The sequence below is a fragment of the Anastrepha ludens genome, chromosome 6 (genome assembly GCF_028408465.1).
Source record: "Anastrepha ludens isolate Willacy chromosome 6, idAnaLude1.1, whole genome shotgun sequence".
Classification (NCBI taxonomy): domain Eukaryota; kingdom Metazoa; phylum Arthropoda; class Insecta; order Diptera; family Tephritidae; genus Anastrepha; species Anastrepha ludens.
The window spans coordinates 18,599,900-18,616,860 of record NC_071502.1 but is presented as its reverse complement, the minus strand read 5'-3'; the positions used below and the strand labels follow the sequence as shown (position 1 = coordinate 18,616,860).

The 16,961-nt window shown below is 39.9% G+C and overlaps 1 protein-coding gene across 1 annotated transcript in view; it reads left to right on the top strand.

Moving 5' to 3' along the window:
* The window catches only part of LOC128865717 (uncharacterized), a 109,239-nt gene that overhangs the window by 33,172 nt on the left and 59,106 nt on the right, over positions 1 to 16,961 (top strand). The window lies entirely within an intron of this gene.

The window sequence follows — 16,961 nt, the reverse complement described above, 5'->3', positions numbered from 1 at the left end:
AAGACGACCAAATCTTAGCACCGCAAGAGGGGGGCAGCTAAGAAGAAGGTGCTAAAATGATTTTACCGCCTCCTTCGTAGATCTGCTGCAAAAAGAACTCGAGATAATTCCACGTCTCACAGCGTGCGTTTTTCGCGGATAGTGTCCTGTGAGAACACTCACAAACTTCGAGAGTTGAAATTTTGTCAACCTCAGTATATCCCTCTAACGCCTTCGATTCACACGGAATCCTATACATGCAAGGATTTCGCGGTCTTACAAGTTTGTGTACTTACCCAGCGCTTGTTGACTTGATGTGAAGCCTATCTTTCCAAGAACTTAACGCAGGTGTTAGGAGGATTCCAATACTCTACCTTAGTGGAGAAATCACCTCACAGATCCCTTGTCTGGACAGCTAATCCACCTCACAGTTCCCCGTAATGTCGCTGTGACCAAAAATCCAGATGAGTCTTATGTCAAAGTATTCGGATGTAATTTAAAGGGAAGCCGGGCACATCCTCACCAGTTTCAAATGCATCATCATTGAGCCGAGGGCCCTAATTGCCGCTTGGCTATCAGAGTAAATATTTACTTTCTTGACAGTAAATATGCAGGTGAGTAGCCAATCCGCTGCTTCTTTGTTTGCGGCTACCTCTGCTTGGAATTCACTGCAGTAGTTCGGTAACCTGATGAATCTGATGAGGAGCCCCTCGTAAAATATACTGCCGTCTACCCTTCCTTTTAACTTCGAGCCAGTCGTGAATAAGTGTACCAGAGCCTGTCTCCAAGTGTCGGCCCCCCGTCTACTCCGCGCTTGATGGAATGTAAGTGGAGAATGTTCCGCCTGGGCTAAGCCGATCCGTTGACACGGGAACGAATTCGAATTTTCTAAGGATACTTGAGTGTGCATAAGTGAGGTCGAGCCTTTAGCCGTAATCTCTCAGTTTGATGGCCGTGAACAGGTTCATTAGGCCCTGTCTCCAAGTGTATCCCTTCATCCACTCCGCCCTTGATGGAATGTAAGTGAAGAATGTTCCGCCTGGACTAAGCCGATCCGTTGACAGGGGGATGAACCCAAAGGTTCCATGGATACTTAAGTATGCATGAGTGGGGTCGAGTTTTTAGCCCGATCATCTCAGTCTGATTGCGGTACGTGCAGCGACAGTTTTGTCTGCGATGTCTACGGTACCACATTCAACATTGCGTTAAGCGCTAGAGTAGGAGTCGTTCGTAGTGGCCCACTGATTCCAATGACTGTAGTTCTTTGAATTCTCTCCAGCTTCTTCACCGTTGTCGTCCTTTCCAGTGTGTTCCACCAGACTATGACTCCATATAATGAAATAGGCTTTATAATGGTATTATAGAGCCAAAGCACAACTCCTGGTGAGAGAACCCATCTTTTGCCATCAGCGCCCTTGCATCCATTTGTGGCGACTGTTGCCTTCCTTATTCTCTCCGTTACACTACTCTTCAACAGGTGGTTGACAGGTCACCTCAATAAACGCTAAGAAAATACTTTGGCTTGTAGGATTGCAAAGTTCTTCTGGCTACCTATTGTTTGGAGTCAGTTGAGAGAAAGACTAACAAGGGCGGCAAGAAATTAGATCAGTATTACCGACCTGTGCAAGTTCCTTGAAAACTTGCTTTAATTTTTCATTCTCAATCACTTTCACTTATATATATATACCTGTAATTAGCACCCTTTTTTTTTAGGTGTTTGGCCGAGCTCTTCCTCCTATTTGTGGTGTGCGTCTTAATGTTGTTCCACAAATGGAGGGACCTACAGTTTCGAGCCGACTCCGAACGGCAGGTATTTTTTATGAGGAGCTTTTTCATGACAGAAATACACTCGGAGATTTACCATTGCCTGCCGAGTGGCGACCGCCATTAGAAAAATTGTGTTCTTAATTTTTTGATCTTTCACCGAGATTCAAACCGACGTTTTCTCTCGGAATTCCGAATGGGTGTCATGCACCAGTCTATTCGGCCACGGCGGCCACCCTTCACTTTTATACATTTCTCTAATATCCCTAAGTGATATGTTGTTATTTACCTGGTTCTCTATCTGGGCCCCCAACATCATCTATTCTGAATCACACCCGAAAGAAAATGAAGTGTACTCATTCGCAGCGAAGCCTTGAACCATTTATTTGCCTTATGTATAAAATTTAAAGAGAAAAGGGTAGCACAAGTTTAGCAGCTGCCAAATATATTCACACAAAGCAAATATGTATTCTTTTCCATAAGGACAGACATATATGTATATACTTTTCGCACACATACGAACATATGCCAACTTGTAAGTATGCGTTTGATTTTTCGGTGGTAAAACAAACAAAGAAATACTTGCAGAAACATTTTTTTTATGGCTGTCTGAGCCTGTGTGCGCGTCCATAAATTTCAGTCAGTAAATATATATGTGCATACATGCATATATTCTACTTATGTATATGCAAAAAAACGTACGCACATACAAACACACCTACATAGTATGAGAAGTGTGCCGTGAATGGCTTGTCAGTGAATGGCCGCATTGCTGTAACGTAGTGATAAAAATTTATTGCTCCAAAAATGTTGATGCATGCTCGCATTTTCCCATATTTATTGGGTAATTTCTATTTAAGTGGGACATTATTTTGCACTGGGCAAAAACTGAGTGTGGCGTGGCTATTGAAAAATGCTCAAATCAAGGCAACTGCCGCAATACGAAAAATTCAAGTGGCGCGCGTTTGCCACAGATGTGCTATGATGTATGGGTGTTTATGAATACATAAATATATATTTTTTCACTCTAATTAAAATCATTTTGCTATACGTGCAAGTTAGCGCAATGGTGTATTTTTTGAAATCACGTTTTCTTTTATTTTTTTTCTTCCTTTTTTAATAAAAACGAATTTCATAATTCAAATTTTCTTTCTTCCAGCGCTAAATATATCTATGCATAAATATGGTGCTATGCCAATTGAATACCCCAAACACACCCCAATTCAACATTAAGTTTTTCCATTAATAATCAGTGTGTCCTCTGTCTGCTGCCTGCCGCGCAATTCAATTCACGAATTGTATTGTATTGAACTCTTGCGCAATACCCTCATTAATCTTGCCTTGGTGCTCCTCTATTCACTCCACCATTTTTGTGTGTGCAAATTAAGCGGAATAAATTGACAAATCAAGTACACAAAAATAAATTTGTTAAAGTCATTTACAATTATGTTTTATTTATAGTACCTCTCCCACTAATGCGATGTTGCTCATACGCCATGGCTGTTGCTAGGCACTGATTTCGACTGTCAATCGTCATTGTACATACAAATATAGGAGGGTGCGTGTGTGAGTGCATGAAATAAATGATCGAAACTTCGCAAGCAGACACGAAGAGTGCCAAAATCGGTTTTTCTAGTGATAGTTGGAGGGAAGCTTTTTTTTGTATTTTTTTACGAGGTGGAGGCATCGAGGGAGGCCGTGTTGCTTGATTGGTTACATCCATGCAAGTGAGCTTTTTCGCTATAAGTGACAGTGAATTATAGTATAATGGAGAAATTACTGAGATACTGCTGAAAATGTTGAAAATATTTTTCTTCCTATTTATTTTGCAAACAGTTCAGATTGAGTGTTGAGTTTGAAAAATTTGATTAAATCAAATAGGTTTATTGATCCGATGTATTACTAAAATATTATACTTTTTTTGGAATTTTTGTTTATTTTTGCTACTACTTTATAGCCGAAGGCCATAGTAGCCAGTGCTTTAGCTCTTTAAGTGGAATAGTTATTTATAATTGTTCCTCTTTTAATAAATAAAAGAATAAATAAAATACTTTTCGCTTTTTGCTACTTTTATCTTTTGTGAAACATTTGAATTACAAAAAGTCATGGAAAATAGGAGCATTGAAATATTTTCCTGACAAGTTATTCCAACATTACTAATTATTTAATGACGACCAATTGTGAAATTCCACAACTCTTGGAGATGGATTTTCATATACCAGTTCAACAGGCTGAGCAAAATATGATTATAGTTCTGCATTTTGCATTTTTTATCCCAAGCGAAGTGGAATGGGCAAAGGCAATAATATACGAAGTCGATGAAATATAGTTTATGAAGAGAACAATGGTCCTTAGATGTTACAATGGGGATCACCAGAGTAGCCAATAAATGGTTTCGATTAAATACCGTCACTACCTTTAAGTCAGCTCCAGAAAATATTAGAAAATATTAAGCTTGAAATTTAAAAATCTATCAAAAGTGAATATTATTCCATCTGCCTTAGTAGTCCATGATGCAGGGATACCTGCACACAGTTGTTAAATGGGCAACAGATTGCGGCCTGTCAGTAAATCCTCTCAAGACGGAGCTCGTCCTATTTATGATGAAAGATAAAACACCCAGAGCTCAACTTTCCTCATTAGGGGGCGCTTCGCCGATGCTTTCTAACAAGGTGAAGTACCTAAGTAATATCCTTCACAGTAAACTTACATGGAAGCCTAATATTGAGGAATTAGTTAGGAAGGCAATAATCACCTTATATGGATGCAAGGGCGTAATTGGCAAAAGATGGGGCCTTTCGTCTAGAGTTAATTTGGTTATATGGAGTCATAGTCCACTCTGCCCTTGATGTCATAGGATGCCACTATAAAGCCAATTTGGTTATATGGAGTCATAGCCTGGTGGAACTTACTAGAGAACACGGTAACGGTGAAGAAGCTGAAGAGAGTTCAACGGATTGCACTCATTGGAATCAGTGGAGCGCTTCGACCAACTCCTATTTTAGCGCTCAACGTAATGTTATATGTTGTACCGCACACACCGCAGGCAACATTTCCACTGCACGTACCGCCATCACACTGAGAGGTTCGGGCCAAAGACTTCATCTCAGTCAAGTATCCTTAGAAACTTTGGATTCATGCCCCTATCCACGGATCAAGATACACCCTCGCGTAATACAGGTGGAACACTCTCCACTTACATTCCATCAAGAGCGGAGTTTACGGGAGGCTACACTTGCAGACAGGGCCTGGTGAACCTGTTAGCGTTAAGCTTGAAGTAGGAACCTGTCCACAGATAGCTCGAAGTAGTAAGAAAAGGTAAACGGAGAAGTATTCTGCGTGAGGCTCCCCATCAGATTCAAATTTAGGTAACCGAACCACTGCAGTAACTCCAAGCAGAGGTAGCCGCAATCAAGGAGGCAGCTTATTGGCTACTCACCTGCATATTTTTTGTCAAGAAAGTAAATATCTACTCTGATAGCCAAGCGGTAATTAGGGCCCTCGGCACAATGATTATGCATTTGAGACTAGTGAGGAAATGCCTGGCTTCCCTTTCGATTGCATCCTAATACTTTGAGATAAGACTCATCTGGTTTTCTGGTCACACCGACATTGCGGGAAACTGAGAGGTGGATTAGCTGGTCAGACAAGGAACATGTGAGGGGATTTTTCCGCGAAAGGAGAGAATTGGGATCCTCCTGACTACCTGCGGTCTACTCCTAGAAAAAGGGGTTTCGCACCAACTCAGCGAGCGCTGGGGAAGTACACAAACTTGTAAGGTCGCGAAATCCTTCTGGTCACATGTAGGTTGGGGGCGCATGGGCGAGCTTTTGAGGTTGACAAAATCTCAGCTCCCGAACCGGATGGGTTTTCTCAAGGAACGCTTTGCGTGGGGAGTACATTAGGCCGGGTCGATTTGCGGGGAGGCAAAAAAATCGCCCATTGCTCTGTGAAAATCATATTCTAGGGATCAAAATAAGAAACTTTGCCGAAGGAACCATACCTCTAAAACGAATTCTGATGTTCCCCAATTTGGGTCGAACTTTTTAGTTTCTTTTCTCATGTAAAGGCCAAAAATGGTGATATTTTGAAATGATTGTATGGGGAACCCCCCAAGGGAGTTCCAGGGGATGTGCCACTGGCATGGGTGGATCGGCCGTCCAAAGTTAGTGGGGGTCGGTCTTACATTTGGACTCGATTGGAGCACTCTAAATGGGTCAAAGTGGGATTTTTCGTTCGACCCAAATTTGGGGACATCAGAATTCGTTTTAGAGGTATGGTTCCTTTGGCAACGTTTCTTATCTTGATCCCTAGAATACGATTTTCACAGAGCAATGAACGATTTTCAAATCGACCCGCCCTAGAGTACAAGTTTACCGATATTGGTGTTTATATGAACACTTAGTTTACCGATATTGGTTAAATGAAAAACTTTTATAAAGTTTCAATTAATTTTTATTCCTCCTAAGTGGTTTTACAATTTTTAATTAATCATTATGAAGACAATTCTAATTTCTATTCTACCCTGCTCTGTTGCTGCGCTGCCGTCATTGCCTCTGCCAGCGCATCCGCCATTGCCACAGTTATTTAATGCAATTCAGTATGTTGTTTCGTTTGTCTTAATGTTTTGCATGGTATTCTTAAATAGCAGACTTATCGTCAGCATTTCTTGTGGGAATAATGTGTGGGTAGCTGCCCTTGATATTGACGTGGCATATCTTGTTATTGTAGCAGCTCAAAAGCAGGTGCAGCTTCATATTACTTTAAATTTAGTTGGAAAACAAGTGTTAGATTCCTCTGGAATTTGTAAGCTTTTGTGGATGACACGTAGCCGGTGTTAACTATCGTAATATTGTAGGAATCTTCGGATAGCTGTGCTTGTTGCTGATTTCAATTTAGTTGGAAAAACAAGTGTTAGCCTCCTCTGGAATTTGCTAGCTTTCGTGGATGAACACGTAGCCGGTGTTAACTTACATAAATGCTGTGAGACTTGGAATTACCTCGACTCCTTTTTTCGTCGGATGTATGAGGGTTGACGTGGAATCATCTCAGCACCTTCTCCTTAGCTGCCCTGCTCTGACGGGGCTAAGATCTAGGCATCTTGGCTCTTACTTCCTTGCTACACCTGCTTTTATAGCTGGCGTTGACATTAAAAATCTGATGAACTTCTTCAGCAGCATAAGGCAGTTGACACAAACGCAACACAATCATCGTTCATAATGCATACATTCTAAACTCATCCTCTTAACCATTTCACCACCTCTTCTCCCCGCCTTCTTCTTTCATCTCATCGGGTTTCTCCTTCACCTTACCTCTCTTACAAAGGACGAATTCGTTTTTCTTCATCCAAGTGTGCCCATTACCAGGGTAGCCATTCCAATCTATCCTAAGCTAGTAGTTAATCCTTTTTTTCTTATAGAATTGATCTAAGTGACATTTATTATATTTTAAATCACTTTCCTCAAATTCACTTGTGGAACCGCATCACCTTCAGCACATAACCGTCGAGTTGCAGAAGTCTGCTTAAAAGAGTAGGCGCACAGGAATCAGCCATTTCTGTTTTTGTATTCCAATCAAAGCTTATCTGTTCAAGGTCAATGCACTCAAACACACTCGGATAAGCATTTTAGGTAAACTGTTACAAGTTGATTTCTCTGGAGACAATTTTTTCATATAAACAGCTTAAATAAATGCTCATCTGCATGTCAGCAAACACCAGAAATTACGAATTCAAGTGGATTTATACAATATTATCCTACTTTATTTTATTTTCTTCAATCTGCCATCGAATATATTCAGTTCACCTGCACTACTCCCACATATGTTTGTATATATATATGTAAATATAAATGTTTGTATATAAATCGTTACTCTACTCTCAGAATCACAATCTTAATTTCATTAATTCAATTCCCATGGCGCTCACCACATCCACACGCTGACTCCACACGCTGACTCCAACACGTTGCTACCAACACTAAATCTAGACACTCCATATCAGTTAGCTTAGTATCAAATAACTACTCACACACACATGCAAACACACCTGCTGACAGCTTAGATTTCTAGGTGTGCTTTGTTGTGTTGGAATGTCAAGCGAAATGAAAAATCATCAGCAGGGTATTGCGGCTGGCGGTGACAAAAATGTGGATGATGACACATACATAAATACACAAACCACGCAAATAAAAACACTCCCCACAAACACCGGAGACACCGGATAACATATGAAGCTCACGATGTCAAATGCAGGTTTAGCTATGTGGCATTGCGCGCAGCTGCGGTGTGTGGTAGAGTGAAGGGCAACCGCGTGCAGTTGAGGGGAGTTGCTGTGTATTGTGATCGAGGAAAAATTATTTCTTAGCCCACGAAATTGAAGGCAAGTAAATAAGCAAACCGAAAAATAAAATGTTAGCGGAGCAAATCGCAAACCATTTTCACACAAAGGTGTATACAAGCAAATATTATACGTCCACACATACTTACACAAGGATTAGTTTGAAATTATTTGGCAGGTGTACGTGAATTGGTACACCCAGTGAACTGAAGTTATTGGAAAGCGTAAATTGATTGCGGGTAAGTTAGGTTGTGGTGGTCGGTCGGTCTGCACGACCAACTCACTTAGACCTTACAGGTCTGTTGTGATACCAATATGCGACACGGGACTCTCATTGATTTTTATTCGTCAAACCATTTTGTGGCTCTTACGAAGCACAGGAGTGTCCCATTCTCCACGTAGAATAGCTCAGCATGAGAAATGAAAAAGTATTTACCTAGAAAATTTGCACGGATTTTAGCTAAGGCTGGACAAGTGCAAAGGTAGTGTTGAACTCTTTCTTCCTCTTCCTCATCTCTACAATTTCCACAATATTCATGGGAGAAAACGCCTGGTCTCCAGCCGCAATCTTCGAGATATCCTCTGTTGAAAGGCGGTTTCTTTGTATTTTTCTTATTTAACAGTTGGCGCTAAAGTAATCCTCCTATCAGAAAATGCTATAAATTTTGCCATTGGCCCCTAATGTCAGTTCTGTGTTGACATTTGTGTAGTAAACACATGCGAAATACACGTTAATAAACAATGTTACGCTACACTGCTCCAGAACGCGGAATATTGCTGACTATTTATTTGACCAATAATCGGTCGATGACTTTGGCACAACGTGAATTTCGTCGCAAGATTTCCTCGCCGTCCAACGCCTACTGGTGAAACACTGCGACGTGTAGCCGCTCGCCTCGAAGAGACTGGCTCAACACGAGATGATGCCAGGCGTGGCAGACCCCGGAGAAGCCGTTCTGCAGAGAATACTGCTGCTGTAGCCGAGGATGTCATGGAAGCGCCGTCGACATCGACCAGACGACGTGCCACACAAATGGGTATCAGTTGACGGTCTTTACAGCGAATTTTGGTACAAGATTTGAAGATGTTTCCGTACAAAGTCCAGACGGGGCATCAGCTGTTAGCTGCTGACCGCCAAACGCGTCTAACATACGCTCAAGCCATCCTTAATCACCACCAAGAGGAAGATAATTTTCAAAATAATCCTGAGTGATGAGGCCCATTTCCATCTTAGCGGGTACGTAAATAAGCAAAATTTACGCTTCTTCCATGACACCCGCTCAAAGTCACTGTATGGTGTGCTGTTTTCGCTGGAGGAGTCATCGGACCTTTTTTCTTCGAAGACGTCGCGGGCCAAACGGTTACTGTGAATGGTGAGCGCTACAGAGCAATGATCAACGAGTTCTTTTTGCCGCAACTTGATGAATTGAGATTGGAAAACATGTGGTTCCAACAGGACGGTGCAACGGCACACACTGCACGTGCCACAACCGATATGCTGAAGGATGCATTTCCCGGGAGCCTAATCTCTCATTTTGGCGATTTTCACTGGCCAGCAAGATCGCCTGATTTGACCGCTCCATACTTCTTTTTGTGGGGCTTTTTGAAGTAGCGGGTTTATTTCAACAAGCCTCAGGCTCTTGCAGCTCTTAAAAACAATATCCGTCAAGAATGTGAGGACCTATCGCCGGAAGTTTTGGCCAAAGTGATGGAAAATGCCATAAAAAGGGCTCAAATGGCAATCAACTGTGGCGGCGGCGATTTACATGACATCATATTCTCGACTTGATGTGAAAAAAATTAAAAGACCAAATAAAAACAATCCCCAATAAGAATCACAGCGTTTCATTTTTTTTTTAATTACAGCCAAAAAACATCGCAAGGTTACTTTTGCGCCACCTGTATTTGCGGTCATAGTAGATATCCTAGCTATTACAAATGTACGAGAAATGTTGCTCCATTGCTCTTGAATGCCGGTTTGTTGGGCAGTACTCTCTGAGAGCCGGAGTGAGAGTCGAGTGGCAAATCTTCTGGCTGTCTGTTGCGATTGCAGCTTTTCGATGTTGAACATTCTTTGCGTAGTTAGATGAGCGTTTTTTTGCTGGACAGAGGCGTGTGCGCAGTTTGACTGTAGCAAAGTAGTAATCCGATTCGATGTCGCGTCCTCGGATCGTACTTAGATCTAATACACTAGAAGCATGTCTTCCATCTATCACAACATGATCGATTTGGTTTCACGTTTTTCGATCAGGAGACAGCCAAGTAGTTTGGTGTATGTTTTTATGCTGGAATCTGGTGCTGCAGACTACCATGTTTCGGGCCCCGGCGAAGTCGATCAGCCTCTGTCCATTACCGGATGTTTCGTTGTGTAGGCTGATTTTTCCGATTGTGGACCAAACAATCCCTCCTTGCCCACCCTGGCGTTGAAGTCGCCAAGTACGATTTTTATGTCGCGATTTTTTAGGCGCAGTATGCTGGTCTTCAAGAGTCTGCCTAGAGTCTTGGAATAAAAGGGTCTAGGAATAGAATACTCTATTTCTTGATTGTGACTATTCAGAGTATGCAAAATAGAGACGTGACCAAATCACCGGTCATTCCAAAGCGCCTCACTTTTAAGTCTTAGCGCCGAGGTGGCGGCTACGTATTTGACTACAACACTTAGTGCAGGCAAGTTGACTAGCAATCCTAGCGCTTTATTTGGGGTAGTCCTTAAAGCATCAGACATGCACAAGAAAGCTGTTCTGTACACTTTACTCATGATTTTAGGTAACTCGCCTTTTGAACAGATGGCCACCATACAAGTAGTCCATATATTAGGATTGACTTAACTACACAAGTATAGAGCCAATGTGTAACACGAGGTGTTAATCCCCATTTAAGACCGACTGCTTTTTTGCAATAATACAACGTTGACCATCTTTACTCCTTTCTCAATTTTAGGTTTAGGAGTTTCCTATTTAATATGAGTGTTAAATATGTACTTGGTATTCTCAAAAATGTTGCTTAAAAATCACTGCCGAAGAAATTTTAGGGGTTAGAGGTAGTCAGAATTTTCAAAAAAATTGGATTTTTTTGCATTTCCTTAAAGTATAATAGTCTAAAAATATTTTGTGGAAATTTGAATTGAATCCGACAAACACTTTTCGACTTATCCAGCAATTAAAAACAACAAAAAGTGGCAAAACTTTAAATGCGTTTTTCTCCCAACTATGTTTTTCGAACTGTGTTCACTGTAATGTAAAAACGCTTAGCAGATTTCATTAAAATATAAACTGCTTTTGAAAAACAAAATAAACTCGAGGATTTTTTGTTCCAAAAATTTCATTTTTTTTAAATCATTTAATTGTCGATTTCTGTCTCGAAAATCTGACAAATATTATATATCCGAAGGCCACCATATTGTTAATTTTGAAAAAATAAACTCCGATGAGGCACAAGATTATCTATCAATAAAACTAATTTCTCTAGTCTGATTGATTTTAGATGAATCTCCAAGGAGTTGTGATGATCACCGCAGGGGACTTCTAGAAAAACCGGCTCCACATAAACAGCCATAACTTTAACAATTATTAATTTTGTGTCCTTTTTTTTGAAATTTCATTAAAGCCAAGTCAAAGCATGTTGCATTAATACTATGATTTTATTTTTGTAAAATAAAAAATTGATAAGCAAAAAAAAAATTATTGAAAATCATTATTTTTTCGGGCCTCTGACTACCTCTAACCCCTTAAGCGATCTTAGAGTTCCTACACAATTTTGAGCATCTAAACCAAAAGGTGAGTCAAGAAGCAAAAGGGTGCTTCGTGCCCACAAAATTTACTGCCAAGCCACGAGAATAGTTTTGGACTGTATCGCCAAGAGTTGGCAGCCTCTGAGTTTCGCTCAGTTAGAATTGTAAGACTTTTACTTCGAACAGTTTTGGCAAAGATACAGAGCAGGCAACTATGTACTTTTGTCTACTTTTTCAGACTATTCTAGGTGCAAAGCTCCACCATTAGATAGACAGAAATTTTTTCACCAGCTCTGCCATAATGGCGGCCATAGTAAAATAAAACTATTTTAACTATTTTAGAAAAGAATTTCACTGAAATTTTTTTGAAAATTGTTTTTATAATTAACAGTAGAATTGTTAAAAAAGCTTTAAAAAAAATAAAAATAAAATAAATAAATAAAAAATTAAATTTTTTGAAAACTTCACGAAAAGCAGTGCTAACTTCCCTACTGCCCACTATGGCATTAAAAAAAACCACAAACTATTTTCAACTTTCTTTGATTTCTTACTGTTTGTTACCGCATTTACACCTGCGTAATTTTCGAATTTGTTACAAAATGATGGATTTTCCACACAACCGATAACTTTTCTTAACTGGGTATCCACATACGCTTATCCTTACACAGGTACAACTCGATTGTGTTGGCTTTATGGTGACAAGCATGCACGTGCATGCGCTCATTGAGATTTATTTCACACGAAATGTGCGAAAGATTTGTTATGCTTGCGGGATGTAATTTACGCGCGCAAAGCGAAGAATTCTCGTTTTTTATAAACAATACGCGGGAAATGTTGAAGTAAAAGATAAAAGTGAGAATTTATTGTTGCCACAGAAATTTCACTAATTTTTGCATTCGAAAGTTTCCAGCAACAGCGAGCAGCCATTCCAATTTTAATAAACCTTTAACTTCAAACGCAGATTATAATATTTACAAATACATTTTTTTTCTTTATTCATCTACTGGCTATATTACCTTTCAATTTCATCGCTCGAAAGTCGCTGTACTATACAGTGTAGCCCTCGTTTTTTTTTTCTTGTACCAGTCGTATGCGTGCAACTTAATTTGCTGCAATGCCATCGGACGCCACTTGCGGCCTGTCAATCACACACGCACCCACCATGCTTGGGTGTATGTGTGCATGCATGCATGTGTGCACTCCTAACAACCTCTAGAGCTCTGGAGCTCAGTATAATTGTTTTGATTAAATTATGCAACAACGCCATTTAGTCGCTCCTATAAGTATGCTACGAACTTAATTCTGCATATTTCAATCTCCCAATGCTTGCAGTCATTTGTTGAGAGAATAGTTTTTTCTCTGCCTTTCTCTGCCATGCCATGTAGAAATCAACGATGAGAAGTGAAATTAAAAATTTCAAGACATCCAGAATTAAAAAAAAATCGACTTCTTTCACAGATTATTTTCTTCATAGTTTTAGGCGTATTTCTGTGGAAGTCGATGGTGAAAATTCCCCATAACTACAAAGTTATGGTAGAAAATGTAACTGGCTGACGAGAGTTCGATGCGCACAGGTAGCTGTCCTTCGTTTGAGGCAGAAAGTTTGACCTCGTTTTTCTTGAAATAAATTGTTTCGGCACGGTCTGGATGATAACTCGTACAGTTGTTAATATTTTTTGATGTGGTTTTTTTTTTAAATGTTCGAAGGTGTTTTCTCTATAGTCTGGCGAGCCGGATTTTTGATATTTTTATTAAAAAATTTTATCAACATAATTAAAGAGTGACATTTATGACGTAAAAAGCATTCTTTTTTTAAAAAGCCGTAAATTGCAAAATATTTCGAAATTCGGAAACCCAACTCGACAGATTATAACTGCAACTTTATTTTACAGGATTTTTTGTTCTTTTTAACGATCCATCAACATTACAAGGATACTTGTTGCAGACCGTGGAGCAACTTTTTTCCATTGTACTTTTGGCCACCTGATTTTTTATATACTAATTTTTTTTTTTAAATTAAAATAAATTTTTATGTAATGATTTAGTACTGGGTTGTCCATATTCGACGGACCCATGTGTTTTTTTTAAATCAGAGAAAAAAAACATGTTTTTGATGTCGACGATAATCACTTTATTTGGTTCAAGTAGATTTGTTGACATCACTTTTTGAATATGATATCTCTCAAATGGCCGCCCTGAGCCTGTACGGCGTATTGTGCCCGTTTTGCAGCATTTTCCATAGTTTTAGCTAACATTTCGGCTGGAATAGCGGCTATTTCCTCACGGATGTTCTTCTTGAGCTCTTCTATGATCTTCGGCTTATTAATAAAAACCTTTGATTTTAAATATCCCCACAAGAAGAAGTGAGGTGGCGTTAAATCGGGCGAACGCGTGGCCAGTCGAAATCGCCATTTTTTGACATCAAACGACGAGGAAACAATTTCTTCAAAAAATCGATTGTGGTGCGAGCTGTGTGTGGTGGAGCGCCGACTTGTTGAAACCAGAACTGCTTCATACGCCTTCGACGAATAATTGGCATCACAAAAGTGGTTATCATATCGCGAGCGTTATCTCCTGATTGACGGTAACAGCTTGACCATCTTCATTTTCGAAGAATAATCGTTTTCGCACTAACGCCGCACCAAACAGTGACTTTTTCGTCGTAAAGAGGTACCTCTTGAATTTCGTGAGGATTTTCAGTGGCGTAAATACGGCAATTTTGCTTGTTTACCATCCCATTCAATAAGAAATGAGCCTCATCGGACATGATGATTTTGTTCCAAAAATGCTCGTCATCCTCAGCCATTTCTATGACTCTTTGGGCCCATTCCAATCGACGAGGCTTGTCCGCAGGTAACAATGTTTGCGTCAATTGAATCTTATACGGGAATAAATGCAAATCAATGCGGATAATTCGTTGTAAAGTGGTCCGAGCAATGCCCAACTGCTGAGAACGGCGATTTTGGGATGTCTCAACACTGACCCGTACAAGAGCAATATTCTCATCCGATCGCCTTCGTCGGTTTTGATTTGGGCTCTTTGGATTTGAAAGAGCATCACTAGTTGAAAACCTTTTGTACACACGTTTAATGCTGTTCTTAGGAGGCGCACTTTTCACATTATTTAATTTTCTTTTCACAATTGACTTCTTTTGTTGAATGTAAATTTCAACAACCTGGGAGCGCTCGCGTGGCGTGTACTGTTCCATGGTAATAATCTGCATGGACTGATGCTTCCAACGCGGTATGTCATTAAGCGATCTGCCTCTCTGTCAAAAGATACAGGGTGTTCAAATGGGTCCGTCGAATATGAGCAACCCTGTACTAATAAGTAAGGTATACAATTTTTTCATATTTATTTCTGTTGTTATCCCTTCTAAGAACAGTTTTTCTTTCAGTGCATTTCTGGCTCTGCTGGCGTATGTAACCCCTTAAAGATAATACATGGGCTGCAAAGTCCCGGGCCTAACAAAAAAACACTTTTTTTGTTCAGAAATTAACTTTATTTTTGCGCAAAAGGTTTGAAACTGTTTTATGGTGGAACTTTAGTTCCTGGGCGATGGTACGACCACTACGACGAAACCTGAATTGCGCGCAGTGAGCTGTTACAATATCGGCAACTTAAACACCATTCACAATTTCAGCGGCTAGCTGACATTTTTGCCTTTATCAAAGAAAAACTGTAAAATGCACCGAATTTTCTCTTTGTTGACTTCCATAATTAACACCCTAGAACTCATAACTGAATGGAACAAACAAAAACCAGCAAAATACTTTTTGTTTGCGGGAAATGTCCCCCTAAAAACGAGCAAAAACTTTAAATTGCTTAATCGATACTTTACGAGATATCGATCACTGCAGCTATCTACCAAAAAAATAATGGATTTATTTTTTCCCAAATAGTATTTATATAATAACATACATCCATACAAGTAGAGTATCTATTTTGCTTTATTCTCTTTCTCTCTAAGGTCACCCGATGACTCCGTTATTCAACTTAGAATAATAAAATTTTCCCAGCTGGGCTTTTTTGTACGCACACACTCATACAATATGTCGCCTGTCTATTTGCAAGCGGCATTTCATGCCATTGACTGCTTACTCGCTGCTCACGGCTGACTCGAAATGCAAAAATCCACTGATGTGTTGCAAAATATGTTGGCCAGAAATGAGATCGGATTTTTTGCATTTTAATCAGCAGCAACGTGATAAAATTTAATTTCAACAAGCTGAAGTTTGTACAAAAAAACCAAAAACAAAAATAAACACAAAAACGTTATTAAGGCATACGTGGCATGGCGGACATGAATGCGAGAAAAAACAAAATTTAAATAAAAAATTTACATCAGAATAATTCAAGAAGTTAATTAAATGAGTTTATCGTGTGCTGCATGTGTATTTGTTTAGCGGTACCCGCAACGGGTGTTGTTTCATATTGTCTCATGCCTGCTGCTCATGCAAGGGTGTGTAGTTTTATGGCACATATCAATAAAAAAAAAAATAAATAATTGGCGCGTACACTTCTGTTAGGTGTTTGGCCGAGCTCCTCCTCCTATTTGTGGTGTGCGTCTTGATGTTGTTCCACAAATGGAGGGCCCTACAGTTTCAAGCCGACTCCGAACGGCAGATATTTTTATGAGGAGCTTTTTCATGGCAGAAATACACTCGGAGGTTTGCCATTGCCTGCCGAGGGGCGACCGCTATTAGAAAAATGTTTTTATTAATTTTGCCTTCACCGAGATTCGAACTAACGACCTCTCGGTGAATTCCGAATGGTAATCACGCACCAACCCATTCGGCTACGGCGGCCGCCGGCACATATCAATACCTCTGGTTTTATTTACAATTAAAGTTCAAGCGTTTCAATGCCATTTGAAACATTTTTGATATGACATCAATCGACTCAGTTCCAATTGAAGCCTCTGGCAAATCAGTTCACCTGCCTTCTGTCGCAATTCAATTTAGTAGAGAACATAATTTATGTTATATGGCGAGATATGACCACAAATTTAAACCAACTACGCTTGTGCTCGCAAAATTAAGGGGCATAACCCAGTTAGATGACCGAAAAAAGCCAATTTTCCAGATTTTTTTCTGAGAAAACTTTTGAAATCTACTCATCTAAAAATTTGTACACATATCATGTTATCTT